An 18,369-nucleotide genomic window follows, 5' to 3' on the forward strand; every position below is an offset into this window, starting at 1 on the left:
TTTGTTCATCCTTCATTTAAGCATTAATTTTATTTTTTTAGTAACTGTCAATCAAGTGCTAGATACAAGGTGCTGTGCATGGAAAGGAAAGGAAGATGTAAGGTTCTGTTCTGCCACATCTGCTCTGGACAGTTGTCACAGCTGGATTAAGATGTTTGTACTTTATAACATAGACGTTTGGACCCTCTTGGAGATTTTTAACTGAGAGAAGAGCCGTACTTTAGAGAAAGAAAAACTCATCTCTGTCTAATGGATTGGCAGAAAAGAGCCTACAGGAGGGGGAGGCTGATGGTGACAGAAGAGGTAAATGTGGAACTGGGCCTGGGGAGGTAGCCGTGATAAAGAAAGGGAAGGATAGAGGAGGAGACACTGCCAATGCAAAATAAACCTGTCCTCTTGACTTGTTGCCTATGAAAGGTAAGAAAGAGAGGTGAAGAAGGAATTCAACGTCAAAGAAGCTGGTGCCACTGACAAAATTCATTCAAGAGGAGAAGCTGGTGGGAGAGGCTGGTGGGAGAAGCTGGTGGGAGAAGCTGGTGGGAGAAGCTGGTGGGAGAGGCTGGTGGGAGAGGCTGGGCTGGCACGTTCAGCTTGGAGTATGTTTGGCTTGGGATGCCAACAGGACCTGCAGGTGAGGCTTCCCAGCCTTCTGAAATGGAGGTTAATAAAGGGGTGGAAGTGGAAGTCAGATTTCTAGGATTTACTACGTCTGCAAGTAGATGGACTTAGTCCTGACCACTATTTTTTTTTTTTTTTTTTTTTGCGATACGCGGGCCTCTCGCTGTTGTGGCCTCTCCAGTCGCGGAGCACAGGCTCCGGAAGCGCAGGCCTAGTGGCCATGGCTCTCGGACCCAGCCGCTCCACGGCATGTGGGATCTTCCCGGACCGGGGCACGAACCCGTGTCCCTTGCATCAGCAGGCGGACTCTCAACCACTGCGCCACCAGGGAAGCCCCTGACCACTATTTTTGAGAGGGCTGGTGGAAGAATAAAGAAATCAGATGAACAGAACAGTCATTTTAATGGGTGTTGGAGTTGGTACTGAGAATATATGCCTCAAATTAAAAAACATTGTGTAAATAGTTTCTAAATGTGCTATAAAATATAGTGGAAAGAATGGACATTACAAAGCTTTCATTATACTTTTCAGTGATATTATAATATGCATTATTTTAGAATTGTCAAGTCAATTTATTTGCCATCCATAAAGTAAACTTCCTGATTGAATTGTGTATTTGGGGACTTTCAAATTATAATCAGTGGACATTTTTCACAAGCAGATACGTATCATACATACATATGATAGTTGTATAAAAAAGAGATTAATTGGATATTTCCTATTTTGAAATGCAGATAGTTACAAACCAATGAAGCCAAAAGGACAACAAAGTGATCTTGTTCATATTTTGACTACTGCTATCATTTAAAACTGCTTTTGAAGTACTGGAAGGGAAATCAGAATTGTTATAGTATGCTAAAAGAAACACCATGTGAGGTGAAAATAGAGAAAAAAATTACACTAAGTTTGTCAGAATATGAAAGTAGCATGAGTTGGCGGGAATTTGCAGGGAAGCCATAACATAGTGCCACAGAAGAAAAAAAACGTAGGATTTATTCTACTATGTTAATGAGACCACACCTGTAATAACGCATTCAATGTGGGATACCCCTAACAAAAATGAACATCTAGGAAACTGGAAATAGTTCAGAGACAAGCAATAAGAATGATTAAGGGCTTGGAGAGACTGAACTGAAATCAGATTAAAAGGCCTTACATTTGTTTAACGTGGCTAACAGATGACTAAAAGTGGGCATGATATCTGTTTATAAACATCTGAAGGTTGGGTGTAAACACGAAAGATAGAGTAGGATCGCATAATATGGCACTAAAAGGATTTGACTTGAGAAAAAATTTCAAGAGAGAATTGAAGAGTAAATATAATGAAGCTGTCTCCCAGAGAGTATGCATTTCCTTTTCTTTAGAGACTCAGCCAAGAATGAGGAAGTTTAGCAGAGAGCTGGGCAGAAGAGAATGACCCAACAGGTCCCCCGCAGATCTGATTTCTTCACTTTCACTAACCAGTAGAAAACCTTTTTAAGCTTGATCTGTTTGCACAAAAATTACTCAGAAAGTGTGTTTATTTATAGATTTTTAGAAAACCAACAGCACAGCACTTTAGATTCCTGGGCAATCATATTTTATCTTCATTTGCTCTGTCATTGGCAGAGTAGTAGAGAAAACAGTGTTAAACCTAGTTCATATTGATACTGGCCTCTAAAAGTCCACTCTCCCAAAACTCAAAGGGTTGGGCTTAGAATTTATTGGGAGACAACCAAATGACTTTATTTTTTAAGAATTGTGTATACTTCCAGCTGGACTTTGAAGGTACCAAAAATGAGTAATTTAAGAGATCTATTTGAGGATTATTTCTACAAGCATCCAGTCTTCTGGCTTCTTTTTTGGTGAATGTAGGATTGAGGACCGAGCAGTACCCTGTGGTGCACTCCCGGGTACAAATCCTTTCCGTGTCCCCCGCTTCTTGTTTGTAGGAATCAGGCTTCATTCAGTCTCCTAAAACATTTCCTGAGGTTCCAAAGCACGCCTTCTCCTTGCTTGGCCCTGGAGTAACCCTTTCTCTACTCCAAACTCTGATGCTTTGGTTAGTTTGATGTCGGGCACATGAACTTGTGTTCAGTAATAGTCTTATTCCATTTTTAGCCTCAAGTTTGCTCTTACTAAAGTGATGGAAAGGTTTTCCCTTAAGGTTACTTTAAAATAAAATTAAAATAAAAATAGAGTTTTGGATTGTGAGCTCTTAGAGGGCTTCGTTTGTTTAATTTGACTTACACACTAACCAATGCCAAAAAGGGGCCATGCACACTTTCAAAATAAATAGTAGATGATAACTGCAGGAGGGGTTGGCTAAAGGAATTGCTAATACGTGAGTCCTTTATTTCCACTGATTTTCACTATAAAGTCACATTTTTTTTCTCCCCCCAACAACCAATGTCCTTTCTTAGATGAAGTTGAACGTTCATGGATATTCTGATGGTCTGATTCATGTCCTATCGGACCTGCTAGTGTTTCTGAATCACTTCCAGAATTTTCCAGCAGATTTCTGACTTCAGAATTTTCCTCCCTACATATCCTTTCAGGCTCTTTAGCTCCTCTCCATTGATCTACTTTCACCTCTCCTTCTCATTGCCTTGTAGAACTTTGTTGCAGTACCAGACTGCGCCAATAGATGCTGCCACTTCGTGATGCTACCAGTTTAAGTTTCTTTTTCAGTGGCTAAGTCCTAAGACTAAGTGCTTGTTGAGTAACAATGCAGAAGGTAATGAGTAGCTGCTCTGATCTCCCGTGAGAGTAATTTGCTTTTTGATTGTGGGCTTATGAATTGTTTGAATTTTACTAGGAAGAAAGATAATAAAAATTAAATTAAGTTTAGAAAAATGGTACAGATGAACCAGTTTGCAAGGCAGAAATAGAGACACATGTAGAGAACAAATGTATGGACACCAAGGGGGGAAAGCGGGGATGGGTGGTGGTGGTGGGATGAATTGGGAGATTGGGATTGACATATATACACTAATATGGATACAATAAATAACTGATAAGAACCTGCTGTGTAAAAAAATAAAATAAAATTCAAAGAAGAATTAAATTAATTTTAAGACACTTCAGTTTCAGATACTTCAAGTATATTTTAGGCACGGAAATCAACAGTTGACTAATACCATAATTTTAAATGCCATACCTAAAAGAATTTTGGACTCAACATTTCTCTACAGTAATGGAAATGGAAGGTTGGAAAATTTGTTTTGGAAAGCCCAGGGAACATAAGGAGTGTAATTCTTTAAGCGAGTGTTTCTCAAACTGGTGTGTCAGATAATTTTAGGTGGTACAAGATAATTTTTATTTCTATAATAAAGATTTATTTGCAAGGTCATCTTCTATTTGTGGCAAATTATATTGGTTTTCCATTTATGATGATGATAAAAAGTTTCCTTTATCATATAAAATTATATAATAAAAATAGCTTGTTTAAAGAATAATATTGAGTCAATAATATTAAAGGTGATATGGCAATAATTATAAAAGTGGTATTCAGTAGAAATGCTGGAAATAATGCCTCGTCTAAATATGCAATACATTTTTGCCTATACAACCTTAAAATTCTTAAATTTCTTGTGCTCAACTTATTTCAAAGGTGGACTGAAAATGTGAGATTTTATATCAGTCCTAGTGGCATCTATGTAATATATGTTTATTTAAGGCTATGTAACTGGATTTGAAAGTAGTAATAAGAAGTTAACTAATGTTGTGATGTGATTCTCTTTTTTGGGGGAGGAGATAACTTCTGTAAACATATTCTTATGTAGATTATAAAAAATTACGTGGGAGAAAAGTAACTTGAAAGCAAGATCAGTATTGCTGAAAATATGATTTTTGAAGGGGGTAAAGAAACATGCAAAAAGACTGTGTGAACAATATGCTGCACTAAAGTATGAATTTTTATTTTATCCAAATTATGCATCTTCTCACTTTTCATTAGAGGTCAAACTAACACATAATGTTTCATACCAAAACGAAATTTAAAAATCTGTAGCATTATGAGGAGAGTATTACATTCAGCACTGTACTTAATTTTTACATGATAATTACTATAGCCACTGAGCATTCCTAGACAGTGAATGATTGACAAAACACTTAAATTGCATACTTTACCTGTAACATATAAACTGTACTAAAATAATTACTATCTTTCTCACTACTACCACTAATAATAATAGCATGACAGTGGCTAGCAGCTGTTTGAATCTTAGGTCTGCCATTTATTAGCAATTTGCTAAAAATTCTAAGCCCTTAGTTTTCTCACCTGTAAAATGGGGAAAATAAGACCTGCAAAGTTAATTAAATCTGCCCATTGATATTTCCCTCTTAAGTGTATAATAACTGGCATCCTCTTCAGGCCGGAATGTGGCTCTAGATCATGGTCCAAATCCCCTTTGCGCCAAACCCACTGCCAGAACCCTTTCTACCTTGAGCGTCAGAAGAGGAAATCATGCCTGGCGGTGCCTAAGCCCTCCCAAATAAATCTGCAGAAAAGAACACCCAGTGAGTGATGAGAACAACAGTGAGCACGTTTATCAGTTTAAATTTACAACCTCACCTTTCCCATTGCCTATTAATAATTGTAGATAATGCCCCACTAATCCAAAACTAAGTTGAAACTATAAGTATTCAATACTTGTTTTTGTGTTTGAACTTGACAGTGTTGGTGTTCCATTGCTTAAGACTAGCAGAGGGTGAAATTTTTTTCTAAATTTTGTACAGAATATAATTCAGTTAATATATTAGAACTAAATTTTCTTTGGGAGTAATTTCTACTAGTTAACTTGTAATCTCTCGGGTCACATCTAAGGCAGTATAAGTGGTTGCTTGTTGAATCATAAGCTTTGTGTTTTGAGACCACTGGGTTTATCTTGGGGAACATCCCTTAGGTTTCTTTGGGCCTCAGTTTCCTTATCTCTTGTACGGGATTAAATAACCACCATAGAGTTGTGAAAGTTACGTGAACTCACATGTACCATAAGTGACCAGTGTAATGACTGACACTCAGTAAATCCTCAATAAATTAAAACACTTATAATCAACGACAATTAAAAAAGGTATTCCTAACATTGATAATAGGTTTGGCTAAGAGGTGATTAAATGGATACAAAATGTATGTATTGTTTATTGCCAACTTTGCTCACATCTCTGATTGTGATATCCACGTGTGTGCGTGTAGAATATTAGATCCTATGTGGGTGCATACTGCATGCGCAGAAGGCTTACGCATGATATGTCCCTTCAGCAATGTGCCTGGGGAAGCTCTGACGCTGCCTTGGAAGTTGGTCGTCGCAGCCCGACCTTTGGGCGTCTGGGAGGGATGCCTATACCTACGTCCAGCGCTGGAAGGGGCCCAGGCCCTTCGAGCACAACCTATCCCCAGACTGCTTACTCGTGCCTCGCATACATCTTCACCGAAAAGGGTATTTCCTTCCTTCAGAGAAAGCTCCCCAGTCCAACGTGGGGTGGATTTTACTTTACTTGGTTGCAAGTAGGAGAAGTCCCTCCTCTCTCCTCCCTTGGGGTAAGTGGAAAGGAGTCTCGCAGGGAGCCCGCAGTGGCCGACACCCGGGGATCTGGTAGCGACCGAGTTACAGACAGCTTGGGGGCTGCCGGGCCGAAGCAGGTGGGGACTGAGCCGTTCCCTGGTCCGGGGAGGGGAGTGCGGCCGCGGGTCCCTCCCTTCCGCCGGGAGGTGGCAGCGGCCGGCGCCAGGCCAGTGGGGGCGGGGTGGGGGCGGCGCGGAGGGCGCAGAGATCACCGCGGCGCCACTGGGGACGCCCAGGGCCCCGAGCGGTCCCCACGCGGGACCGCAAACGATGACAACAGGCAATCGCTCCAGGTCGAATAAAAAGGAGTCGCTTCCCCGCGCGCCGCCGCCCCCCGCTGCCTGCCCCGGGGGGGGCCCCCCCCGGCGGCCTCCAGTGGCCGCGGGCGCCGGCGTCCCCCGCCCCCGCCCCGCGCGCAAGTGCGAGGCTGCCCGCGGCGAGGCTCACGCTCTGCCGCTCCCGGCTTCCGCGCAAAACTTCGAGCCGGGCCGCGTGAAGTTGTCGCTCCCCTTTCGGAGCGGGAAAGAGCTTGGGGAAGAGCCGGGCAGTGAGGACCGCGGTGGCTGGGCGCGCGCTTTTTTTTTTTTTTTTCCTCTGTCGTCGATCCGGAGTTTTGGCTCCTCTCCTTTCCTCCTCCCCCTCGTAGCCGGCTTCTCCCCCCGCCCCGTCTCTCCCCCACTGGTGTAAGCTGTTTGTTGGGGGGTGGCCGAAGGGGATGTCCTCTTTTCACCAGAGGCACAGCGTTCAGGGGAAACTTCAACACTGGAAGGCACGAGAATAAGTACCTAAATACGGACGCACGGATCCGCTGCTGGGGGAGACACTTGAATTTGGGATCCCGAGACGGTCCGGGCGGCAGGAGGTGAGTGCCTCTTCTTCCGACGCCCCCTCCCCCCCCGCCCCGTTCCGGGGCCCGCGGGCTCCAGGTTTCAGGGATCCCGCAAACTCTCTCCGGAAAGTGCGCGCAGCTCCTCCGGGGGCGTCAAGCGCTGGGGACAGTGGGCGCACTGCGAGGAGGTGTGTGGGGGCCGGGGTCTCTAAGGGCGCTTCGTTGCGGAATGCCCCCTGCCCAAGGGCCCGGGCCGCTCTGAGTGCCGCGATGTGTTCTGCCCTGGAGGACGCCCTGGCGCCCCGAAGGTCCCTGCCGAGCCTTTCTTTCCCCGCGGAGCCCTCGCGGAAGAGGCTGCACCGCTCCATACCTGCACTCCGTCCCCGCCTTGCAGAGGCGCGAGCCCCTGCGTCTCCCCTGCGTCCTTCTTGTGACATTTGTTACTTTGCCTTGACGCCCTAGATAAGTCAGACTAAAGGATGCTGACCCGGGTCCCATGGAGGGCCCCAGGCGCCTGGGGTTTTCACGGTGCTGGGTGCGTGTGTACGTTTAATGCTTTGTGTTCTCATCTCGAGGCACCAACCGGGCTGTTCAGCTGCAGCCGTCCCACTTTAAAAGTTATGTGGCGTGGGCCGAATGTCTCCTGCCTTTTGCCAGGGTCTGTGAAATGAGAGGCGCCTTTTCAGAGGACTCGCGTTCATTGGCCCGGGGCGCGGATGCCGTGGAGGAATGATAACTTCTCCAAACGGAGGGACCTGGCCGGGGCCGTGGGGAGCAGGTTTACTCGTTCCAAAGCCTGCGGTGTCTGGGCGGCTGCGGGACTTGAAACGGCTCGCTGCTTCAGCGTTGTTATGCGAGATTTGGAAGTAGATCGTGTGTGTGTGCTTGTTTTATTTTGCGCCGCACAGCAGCCAGAACTTTCGTTTAGTAGCACTTTCAAGATGTTTCTTTCTTTTGTAAACAGTGTTCGGAACAGCTTGGAGCCATTAGGGAATTTGCCGACCGAGTGCCGCGCCTGAGCGGTGGCGAAACCGGAGAGCGCAGCTTAATTTTTGTCATCCCTTTCCTAGTTGGGGCGGCACCGTCTCCACTCACCACCACCTCTCTTTCCCCTTCCTTTGAAAGCTAATGGGGTTTGTGTTTGAGGTGAGCGCGTGGGTGGGAGGCTGTCGTTTGGAGTCGGTCATCTCTCCCCTCGCCGCCGGCGTCTGTGCCCTGCACTGCCCAGCGGGCAGAGAGTCATTCATGAATCCTAATCTGAGGGCAGTGGAGGAAGGTGCAGGTCCCTCAGACCTTTCTGCCAAGGTGCAGAATAGCGACGGGGCGTGTGTTTTGGTTTCAGAGCAGTTCCACGTGGAGCACCTCCGTGTGCGTGTGTGTTGTGTACTTGATCTGTGAGGAGGTAACAGGAGTCTTGTGTTCAAACCCAGTGGGCCGTTGGCCATTAATTTGCTTTCCTGGCTGTCATTACAGACACTTCCAAAATCTGATACCTAAGAGAACCAACAGGTTAGGTTTCACATTAAGAGCTCATACTTAACAGTTTTCTTTCTCCCTTACCGGTTTTGGCTTGGCACCCTGGGATCAACGTAATTGATGGAGCGAAACATATCTTCTCGAATATGGCATTTTGTTCCTCTTCTCCTCTGCGGCCACTTTTTGCACCCTCGGGCGTGTCAGTTTCAGCGGGCGCTCCTTCTTCTGGACTTAGGTGGGAGTCTTAGGAGCATTTAAGCACCGCAGGCTCCCCTTCTACAGCTCCTAAAGTTTGATTTACACGTAGGTGACTGACAGTCTTGGAAGTTGAGGATGGTTTTTTTTTTTTTTTTTGTCTGTTGAGTTGTTTTGGGTTTTATTTTAAAAACCTCCTCAGGACAGGGATGTAACCTTTCACGGGTAAAATTAGGTTTTAAGCAGAAACATTGCCCTCCCCCGCCCCAACTTTTTTTCTTTTTAAATATTTCTGGCCAGTTTATAGCTGAAGAAGCAAAAGCTAGGAAGGAGGTGGGGCCGGGAGAGAATCCTAAAACAAAATATTTGGTACATAGTAGGGTGTGGTATAACATTATCCCAAGAAATAGATAGCAGTAGTAAGAAGAGGGAAACTATTTTGTGTAGAGCTAGACTGCCAGAATCTGATCTTTATGGCAACAATACCAGATGCAGATACAACTACACTCACTTTTACTGTTATTATAAACCATAAAAATAGTTTGTTCTGCCTCATTAAAAGTTGTAAGCCATTCAGAGTTAAACCATTTTTTTTTGAAATGGCTGTAGAAGACAGTTAAAACCCTTGACAATTATAGCTTTGAAAGTAACATAATTAGATTGTCTGAAAACTGTTCCTTTTTTCCTGATTATTAAGGATATATCCTTGCCTTTCATAATAGGTAAAGGTCTAAAATCAATAGGTTTTCAAAAGCCAGTTTTCCTTTGCCAATTATCTGAAAATAGTATGCGTCAACCTAAGGCCACCGTAATTAGAGGTTGTTTCACGATTATAACTGAAATTAAAAGATTTACTTGATTATTCTTTTTTAATGAATAAGTAGTTTACTGATATTAGAGACTTAATTTCTTCTTTACAGAATGAAAAGTTTTTTTATATATTTAGAGAATATTTAAGTTTATGTTCAAGTTTAAAAATTTAAAAAAACCCTAAGATTTGTATAAAAAGAAATTTGTATAAAAATAATCATTACTCTTATTAAGAAGTACAGATGCTGCATTCTAGAGGATTTGTAGAAGCAGTTGAAAACAATTGTCTCTTCATGAAAGTTTCTTTTTTGAGGGTGGATCAGTAGGTTGCCATTTTGCTGTAATTTATTTTTTTCTTTCAAAAACCTCTTTGAATTAAACAGAAAAGAAAAATAAGACCTCCATTTCTGAGAGTTTTCTTTTTATTTATATTATGATTTGGGGTGTAAATAAATTTTACATAGCCACGGGAAATAAGGTGTCCCATTTCATGTTTTCAATCTCTGTTGCAAGCTCTAAATGACTGATGCCATGTCTAAAAATATATTTATGTGGCTTGGTATTTCATTTAAAAAAATTTTATGCACTAAAATTAAATTATCCTGAAGTTTTAGAAAAGTAGAATGATAGAAAAACCATGACTACTGTTATGAAAAGTTAGGATGTTGGAAAGTTCACATTCTAACTCACAAATAATAAAATTATACTTATTTCACCCAGTGGAAACTCGCACTTTTTATACAGAATTCAGGAAGAGGGGAGATAATCCTTTTCAAGACTTAGTGAAATGTTAAGTAATTTAAGAGTGCAAGTATTTATTATATTTTTCATTATCTTTTTTCCCCTCTGTTAGGTAAATGCAGGAACACTGAACATTCAGTAAAAACAGGCCCCCCTTTGCAAGAAGTTTATTCACCATAGTTCTGTATTGCAGCTGCTGGTCATATTTCATGGAGCTGTTAAAGCACTTAAAACCTAAAATTAGGTACTGTCTCGTTGTAAATATTTCAGATCACTCATCTAAGAAACAAACAGAAGAGTGTGTTATCAAAAGTAGATGTTCTGAATCCCCTCACTGAAGAGCTGAACAAAACATCTATGAAACACCTTGTTATTTTTTCAGTGAGAATTAATCATGACAGTTTCTTTTTCAAGTAGATATTATTCTTACATATTCTAAACTCTTATAATGTGTCTCCCTGTAGAGTATCTTAAACTAATTGTATTCAGAAATACCGTTGGAGGATTTTATTACAACAGTTACTGGGTGAATGCAATCCACACCAGGAGGGATAGGATGACTTTCAGTGTACCTGCTCCTCTCATGAATTTTTCCCGGTGAACTAAGAAATGACATGCTCTTTCAGGCACTCGTTCTAGAGATGGGTGAGGTGCAGTGGTGTATTTCATTGCAGTTAGCATGAGACTGCATTTTGCAGTTAGATGAATTTTATCGTGGGAGACACTCAATATTAAGTTGTACATGGAGTGAACTTGGCTTCACTTAGTTTGAACTTGAGTGGAAGAAATAAACAAGAATCACATATTCCGAAGTAGTATAAGCAACTCTGATTGCTTTTAAGAGGTCCGAAGACTTTGTAAACATTACTGTCACCTAATATTGCTTGTGGCTCTGCACATTAGGATATGCCTTGGTGAAGTTTGTGATTCTTACCATGTCCCATCCAGGTTTCTACTAGGAGAGTGGTACTGAAAATAAATACCACTATCCTTACCCCCCTAGCTCCTTTTCTTTCTTCCAGAAGAAGCGATGAAACAGATGAATTTAAAAATAGAAACCATTTCGAGTTATCAAAACCACATTTACATGGTGGTTTAAAACAGTTGCAGAGTGTGTACCTCTGAGTCTCACTGTAACCTTTTCTGTCATTGAAAGGTGCTAATTGATCTTAGGGCACTGACATAATAGTATAGTTTGATATTTGAAACCTTTCAGCATTGGTCTGGCCCTTTTCTCACCCTGAGATTTCGGTTCATGGCTGATGAAGAGTAATACCATGTTAAAATGTCAGGAATTCTAATTTTTTTCCCCCATGTAAAACATTTTAATAAAACAGCTGATATTGTTTAAGCTTTTATGTATGTACAGTAAGTAAATTTATTTTAATGTACTTCTGAGAGAGAAGGACCTATATTATCATGTTAAGCTTTTTTAAGTATTTTTTTCCACAGGTAGATTTTTTTTTTTAATTGAAATTTTGAGGCAAAGTCTGATTACTGTGATCACATCTGAATAGGTTCAAAGTGAACTTGCATTAAAGCAATATAGAATAGCCATCTTGAAATTTCATATCTAAAGTATATGTTCTTAAGTATATGGAGACCTTAAAGTATATTTTAAAATAAAAATTGTCAGTTCAGTTTTTATACAGTTGTAATCTTTCTGTGTAAGTAATCAGTAATTACATCATCAATCATTATCATCATCCTCACATCACAACTGACATTTACTGAGGATTTATTTACTTTTTGCAAAACAGTTTAAATTATTTATGTGGATTAGCTAATTTTAATCTTCTCAACTGTGCCTTTTTTATTATTCCCATTTTACAGATGAGAATTATGCAGTAGAGTGGAGCCAGGATTTCAGCTCTGCCCCCCCGAACCCAGATCCCCTGTCCTTAAACGTTGCCCTAGGCAGTTGCTGCCACCTGTCACACATGAGTTCATTTTAGGTGGTACCCAAACATTTTATTTTTATATTATTAGTTGTATATTTATTTCTAAGGATATTAGGAAAATATGTAAAATTTCACATTAAACCTATAATTTCCTGGATAATGTTGTTTGAGGCAAAACCAAAAAAGGATTGAAGCAGAAGAAAATTTCAAAGCACCTATTTAAAGAACCATATTATGTAACAGTGAACAAGTGCTTGGCTAAAAGAGCCAAAATCATGAAGGCTGATGGCAAGTGACTACATTGGGAGAAACTGGTATTCTAGAATGCTCCCCAAATGTTGAGAACTTCTGTCCAGATCTTTTTAATATTTGACTTACATGTAGACTCTTCCTTTATTTTTCAAGCCTCATCCTTTAGTTAGATGTTATCCATTTTACAGTTTTTCTCTTGTTGCTTTAAGCCTGAATGCTGGTTATGAATCTCAGATCTACACGTTTCTGTTGAACCAACGGATGAGGACTGTGTAATGAATTTCTAGAGGCAAGTTTAAGTGATAACGGGCTCACTTATATTTCGGAGACACTTTCAATTTACACGGGTATCAGACTTTGCGTTTTTAAGGTTTTTCTCTAGGTGAACATGCTTGTTCTGCTGTTAATAATCTGTTTTATAACTTGAATGTGTTTTCCAATGAAGCAGTGGTTTTCGTTTTGATTTACATGTTCAGCCACAGAACGCTTTGTTCAAGTGAAAGCTGACACTATGCCCACCAGAGAAATGTCCACTGCCTTGGTGAAGCAGGATGTGGGTGGGCTGTGAATCACTCATCAGCCCTGCCTCTGACCATTGGCCTCCCAACGTCTCTGTAAGGGTCATCCTGGCTGCAAAAAAATGAGTCTTCTGACGGAAGGGGTCAATTCAGAATACCTGCTGCTGTCTGTGAGTGTGTCATCCACTAAAAACCAAAACACAGGGTAACACATCGGCAAAAGTTGTGTCGGTTTACCCTAGTGTAACATGAATATTCTTATCAACTGACCTGCAACTTTCTTTCAGTTTAGTACTGAGAAAATAAAAAGTAGTCAAGATGTTTCCCACATAGAATTACAGGTCTGAATGAGGCACATAGAATTTGTTGCTACAAAGGTTTGACTAGAGCATCTTTTTTTCCTTTAAAGACTTTATGAAGACACATCAGCAGTGGCATAAATTGACTTGACCTTAGATTTTCACATAAATTATTGCTACTGTTTCTGTTATTCTTTCCTCCTTCCTTTTTAAAATGAAAGGGACATTTCTTGTGAAATGCTATAGTTAAATCATAAAAATTTATGTTCATATACCATTAAGTTTAATTCTGCTCACAAAAGCAATAGCATTAAATTTGAAACTCTATCCTTAATCAAGTAGGTCTACCACATACCAGGAGGGCTTATTCTCTGCAAGGTCATATACACAATTCACAGGCCTTTGCATATACCCAGTGGAGGGATCTATTCATTACATTTCACCTCTGACTCTGAACTCCCTCATGTTAGAGGATTTGAAAAGACCTGAATGTTCCGACTAAGAGATTGAATATTTCTAACTTAATGTGTCCAGTATGTTGAAAGTGATGATGACTTGCAGAGTCCAGAGGTCTCTGAATTAGCTAATTCTTTTCACTTCAAATTTTATATGTTAATGCAAATGTGTATTCACATATGATTTTGACTCAAGTAATTCTAGCCAAATTTAATCACAAAGTGGGAAGTCACGTTCGAATTTTCCTTTTGCAGGTTTTCAGTAATCTCAAATTGTGCTTCTAGTAGGTAACTTTGGAATGCAAACCTCAGTGAGTCGGTCAAGAACATCAGTACTACCGAAATTTTGTACGTGAACTTTAGGTATTAAGATGATGCTACTGTTTTGTTTTTCTTAGTCAACCCAAGAAGACTTCATTTAGGTCTTTTGTCTTCTCAGTTGTTGACTTTAGTTTTTAAAGGCTTCATTCATGAAAATACTAGCAAAGTTCTGGGCATATGATAAATGCTTATTAAATGCTTTTTACATTGTCTGTGTTGCTGAAGAGATGCCAAAATTATAGTGAGATGAATAGATTTTTTTTTTTTTCTACTCTGGATAATTTTGAAGACTTTGGGACTTCTAGTCTATGATTATAATAAGTTCTACTTTTTCCTGGCATATGCCATTCATAGGAATGGTTAGCCTGGTAAGTAACTATGGTACCCAAGGTCACAGGTTTAATCCTCAGATTACCACGTTAGCTGTAGGGGGACACTTGTCCTACACACGCTTGATCATATTGTGTTTGTCGTTAAAAGTATAGTTATGGTATCTTGACTGTCTCTCTTTGGGGACCACTCTGGTCTATGCTGGATCTGTCTCCAAGAATCTCCTCTCATCCCGAGGCTGTTCAACCACATCTGTTCACAATTTTTATCAGGTCCCTTCTTGACTTAAAATTCTATAAAAAAATTCCCTGTTGCCTATAGGACAGATTCTAAAATTCTTAGCAGGATCTACAAGGCCCTTGAAGCTGAGAACTTTGCTCAAGTTTCCCTTCTCACCTCTCACGAGCCACTCATAAGAAATCTCTTCTCCATCTGTATGGAAAAGTGCAGCCCTCAAATATACCCTGGTCATTTCCACTTCATGGCTTTGTGCATGTGGTTCTTTCTATCTGGAAGACATCTTGCCCCTCCCCCTGAAACTTCCTTTTCTGCTGCTTTTGCAAGACTCAGGATGCAAAGTGCTACCTCCTCTGACCACCGGCAGAGGCTGAGTTGGATGTTTCTTTTCTCTTTGTTCCCAAAGCACCCAGTTTCCACCTTTGGTATAGCAGTTGCCACATTGAAATGTAATAGGTAACATGAGTTTAAATTCTGCACCAGACTGAGAATTTACTGAAGCTATTACCAGTATTTGCTATTCTGTAAATTGCTATTTCCAGTAGGTAGGGGACAGTAAATTCCTTTTGAGTGAGTGAGTGAAGGAAATGGAAATGAAGGCAGTGGTGGTGGCACTGGACACCCTCTGCCATAAGATTGGGAACAGTGGGAATAGCTGTGATCATTACAAGGCAGGATAGCCTTAAGAATGACCTCAGGGATTTTTGGTATTAATCCAGTAGAATTGCATCTCTGAATTCAGGCCCAACTTGTTTGTATGGGTGTAATGATGCAGAGATGTATTTATGACCATTGGGAAGTCAGTGATCTAGTGGATAAGCTGAAGACCCCAAAAATCTTTGGAGAAATGGGTATTTCTTAGCACTTGAAATCTGAGGGACCCACTTCTTTTTATGGCATAGTGATTAAGTACAAAGAATATGGAGCTGGGCTCCTTGAGTTTGAAGCACAGCTCTGACACTAATGATCTGTAATGATGAGCATGTTAATTAAATTGGTTTTGCTTTGGTTTTCTCATGTGTAGTAGAACGTACTTGGAGTTCATAGGCAAATTCAACAAGTAAATATATGTAAAGCATTTAGAATAGTGTCTGATATGAGTACTAGCTATTATGAATTTGATTGTGTTCCCTCCATTGGAGTATGCCAACTATTCCAGAGATACTTAGAGCTGAAAGTCCTTTTTGGGGTCATAGACTGGGGATCATACGTTGAGTACCCAATGGTCCAAGTACAAATTTAATACCCAGGGGTGATCTTGGCAAATCTGAGACTCTATTTGGAGCCATAAGAAAAGACATTAGAAAACTTAGTTTTGGCCATTTACGTTGCATGGCATTTCTTTTAACAAATACTTTCACATACAGTTATCTAGATTTTTAAAGGCTTTCATCTGTGTGGTTCCTCAACTGCTCTAAGCCACCGTAAGAACATTCTGTAATGGTACTTTTGTTTTATAGCCAATATTTGTTTCCCCAGTTGCTTTTTCCTTCAGCCTGAAGGCACCAATTATAAGAATTTGTATAATTTTCAGCTGAGTGAGCTTGATGAGCTCAGTGTAAACTCTTTAAAAGATAACATTAAAGATTACTATGACTCTTACCTTTGCAGAGACAGTAGGAGGTCATTAGCATCTCCGTTTCTAGACTTGATCATTTGGTCCTTGGATTCAGATGTAATGACTATATGGCAAAGTGGGGCCGAGGGAGAAGGGGAAGTTAAAATATTAATTTTCAAGGTTCTGTTTTTTAACTGCTTACTTGAATTGCTGCCAGGTGCATCTGTATAAAAAATATGATGCTGCTACTGATGTTGTGCCTGAATCGCTCAGTTTATTTATTTATAAAACTTATTTGTTTATTTATTTAGTTTTTAACTTTTTATTTTATACAGGAGTATAGCTGATTAACAATGTTGTGATAGTTTCAGGTGCACAGCAAAGTGACTCAGCCATACATATGCATGTATCCATTCTCCCCCAGACTCCCCTCCTATCCAGGCTGCCACATAACATTCGCTCAGTATGTTTAGACCAGTGTTTTTCAAAGACTGATTGTTGACATTTTGAGCTGGATAGTTCCTTGTTAGAGGAGCATGTGTGGCTGTCCTGTGCATTGTAGGGTGCTGTGTGGCATCCCTAGTCTCTACCCACTAGATCCCAGTAGCACCCTCCCCTGAGTATTAACAGTGTCTCCGGACATTGCCAGATGTCCTCTGGAAACAAAATTGCCCTCAGTTGAGGGCCCATAGTCAAAGTAGATCTTAAGATCACTTGATAAAATCAAAAGATTCCCAGGCATCTGCATGAGAGGACTGTTCTATTTTCAGTCAAGTGTGGCGAATCTTCATACCTTCTTCCTAAGTTTAAACACAAAATCAAACAACTCTTATTAGTCTGTGTTCATAGATAAACTTTACATAGACTGACTATGGTCAGCATATAGCTTTACACAGATTGACTCTTGTCAGCATATTTTCCTTTTTGGGAAACAGAATATGAGTGGGGGGAGCAGAATACTTAGGAAAGTATGTAGGAAGTAGATATTTATTTGAATCACCTATATGTCTATTTTAGAAAAATTACCTTTACTGTTACATGTTAGCAGATACTTTTGATTCATTTTTGATAATGACAATTACTCATCTTTTTCCATAAATATTCAGCAGTAAGGAACTTTTACTTGTTTTAGTCTGTAGTGTCAGAAAAAGTAAAGTATTATCTATAATCATAACTGCCTACAATGAAAAAACTTTATCAGTTAAATCATTTGTTTGTTTGTAACAAGAAAGTTTCAAATGAAATAAGTCTTAGCTTTCAGTTTGTACCAGTTTCAGGATCTTGAGTTTAATAATATTGGTACAGTCTGAAGAAAGTAAAAATGAACATAAAAACTCCTTTGTTGGTTTACCAAATCCAGACCTTAGGTTCTAATTCTATAGGACATACACATTTTGTCTCTGAATTGATCTGCAGTTGACTGTAAGTAAATGTGATGTAGTCTGAGTACTACATCTGACATTTGCCTAGTTTAGATATATATGAAAGATGCTTCAAAATTTACTGAGCAGAAAAAAATGGGAACATATAATGTTAAAGTGAGAGGGCTTAACTTTGCCTACATGAGTCTTGGGTTGGATGTGAAAATTATTTTGGAGTATGAAACAACATTATAAATATATGATTAGATATATTTAGACCTAAACAGTAGAGAAATTTTAAATCTCACTAGTAACTGTAAGGATACTTGAAATTCCACATATATGTATTGTCTAGTGGTTTTACTGTAATTGTATTAGGCAGGTAATCATGTTACGTGGAAGCAGTCAGACAGACCTAGGGATTTCACATCATTTACTAATTGATGCTCAAGGAAGCAGGGCAGAGGTACTTGAAAACAAACTCACTGTCTCTCTTTCTTTCTCTATTACCTCTCCTTTGATTTATGCTTTAATTTTTGAAATATATTCTTAAGAAGAAAAAGTGGCTGCAAATATAGCATACTGTATGTGATCAAATGTATCAGTACTTCTGTTTTCTAAGAAGAGAAGGACTCCTCACAGCTACTTGTTAGCAGAGAGATAAAGTGGGTGCTAGGCAACCCAATGACCGATGGGGGCCTTTCCAGGGGAGTTAGGTGGGGGTTACAGGCCAAGGGCTTAAATCATGAATTTTCAGACAGTGAAGGCGGGTTCTGCTCCATGCATTGACAGCAAGTCTGAAGAAGGCGTAGCAAACCTCAAGTCCATCCAGGCACTTTATGCCTGACATTGAACAGGAAGCCTGGTAGCCCTTTAGTCATTAGAGAATAGCCAATAAACCAGAAGTTCTGTTTTTCCAAAT

General features: G+C 40.4%; 1 protein-coding gene across 11 annotated transcripts in view; it reads left to right on the forward strand.

Annotated features, from left to right (window-relative positions):
* Positions 1–6,646: 6,646 nt before the first annotated feature.
* EYA4 (EYA transcriptional coactivator and phosphatase 4) overlaps positions 6,647–18,369 on the forward strand; it is a 261,461-nt gene continuing 249,738 nt past the window's right edge. For all 11 annotated transcript variants that reach the window (XM_060283692.2, XM_060283691.2, XM_060283696.2 and 8 more), the window contains exon 1: positions 6,647–7,026. The gene's annotated coding sequence lies outside the window, so the exon portion shown is untranslated. The remainder of the gene's footprint in view (positions 7,027–18,369) is intronic.

The sequence above is a fragment of the Globicephala melas genome, chromosome 14 (genome assembly GCF_963455315.2).
Source record: "Globicephala melas chromosome 14, mGloMel1.2, whole genome shotgun sequence".
In the NCBI taxonomy this organism is placed as follows: Eukaryota; Metazoa; Chordata; class Mammalia; order Artiodactyla; family Delphinidae; genus Globicephala; species Globicephala melas.